The sequence below is a fragment of the Pteropus vampyrus genome, unplaced genomic scaffold (assembly GCF_000151845.1).
Source record: "Pteropus vampyrus isolate Shadow unplaced genomic scaffold, Pvam_2.0 Scaffold417, whole genome shotgun sequence".
In the NCBI taxonomy this organism is placed as follows: domain Eukaryota; kingdom Metazoa; phylum Chordata; class Mammalia; order Chiroptera; family Pteropodidae; genus Pteropus; species Pteropus vampyrus.
Genome location: NW_011889198.1, coordinates 562041 through 562918, shown reverse-complemented (window position 1 = coordinate 562918; position 878 = coordinate 562041).

Genomic DNA, 878 nt, shown 5'->3' with positions numbered 1-878 from the left:
GATTTGAACTTCCTACTTACCATGAAGGCCGCTCTCGAACACAAAGCCTCACATTCTTCCATACTGGGAAAATAAAGAACCAGAGGGAGGTGGGGCTAGGGAGGTCACCGTGGTGGGGCGGAGACTGGAACCCTCAGGATCGGGGAAGTCTTGGTATGACTGGTATTTAGGACACAGGTAAGATCTGGGGAGCAGACATACTCCCTTGTAGTCAAAAATGAAAGTGGAAGCCAAGTGGCTGATGCTGACATGTGCAGTGACTGTCAGCCAAGTTTCCTTCCACTTTCCGTTCTGGACAGTGGGAAAATGTAAAGTGTGCAGAATAGTTGTGCCAGTCGGAGGCAGGGGGGAGGCAGCTCCCAGCGAGGCAGATCCCAGCGTAGAATCCTCCAGCGATAAAACCGCTGGATGCTTTTAAAAAAGGAGCCATTAGGGGGGCGAGAAGCCATTAAAACACAAAATAGCATTGCTTAAAAGGAGCAAAATCAAGCTAAGGGCTGGAAGGCAAAATGGAGGCATACTCTGAAAACAGAGGAAAAGAGAAGAAACATGGGAGAAAACATAAGGGGCTTAAATCACCCACGTAGGAGAGCCTGCATTTCAAAACCAGTACGTGTAGAAGGAGAGAACGGGCCAGGTGGAACGGTCAGTACAAAGGGTCAGGGGAAAGCCACTCGACTCAGGTGGACTCACAGGGTTGGTAGCATTTGTTCAGCTAGCCGGCTATGAGACCCCGGGGGCATGGCTGAAGTCGGGCACTGCAGGTTGGCTTCATCCTGCTGACAGCAGCCTTAAAAACTGTATGAGACAAATATGTTTGGTCCTAATCTCAGATCAATCGGAATGGCTGATGGGGTGGCATATTCATAGGGAAATAT